The following is a 297-nucleotide window of genomic DNA, read 5'->3' as shown; positions in this document are numbered from 1 at the left end:
CTGAACTCGGCCAAAATCGCTTAGGCGGTTACAGCGCCAAAAAAGAAGAAGAAGAAACTTCGATAAACAAAGGAATCTATGAGATGAACTGTACTTCAGTTGATAAAATAAATATGCGAATCATTTGATAGATGATCAAATGTCCTAATAAGCGGAGATCCCTCGGTGGATGGAACGATGTGCCGCTATCCTGCTGGACGTCAGTGGAAAAGAAGAGAGAGATGACTAGGCGGCGGTTGCATTTATAGGCCACAATGGAAGCGGCCCAGTGTGCCAATAAGCAATCCTGGGAAGAAA

The sequence above is a fragment of the Rhagoletis zephyria genome, unplaced genomic scaffold (assembly GCF_001687245.7).
Source record: "Rhagoletis zephyria isolate East Lansing unplaced genomic scaffold, Rhagoletis_zephyria_1.1 Rzeph_scaffold_05232, whole genome shotgun sequence".
Classification (NCBI taxonomy): Eukaryota; Metazoa; Arthropoda; class Insecta; order Diptera; family Tephritidae; genus Rhagoletis; species Rhagoletis zephyria.
This window is presented reverse-complemented; position numbering follows the sequence as displayed.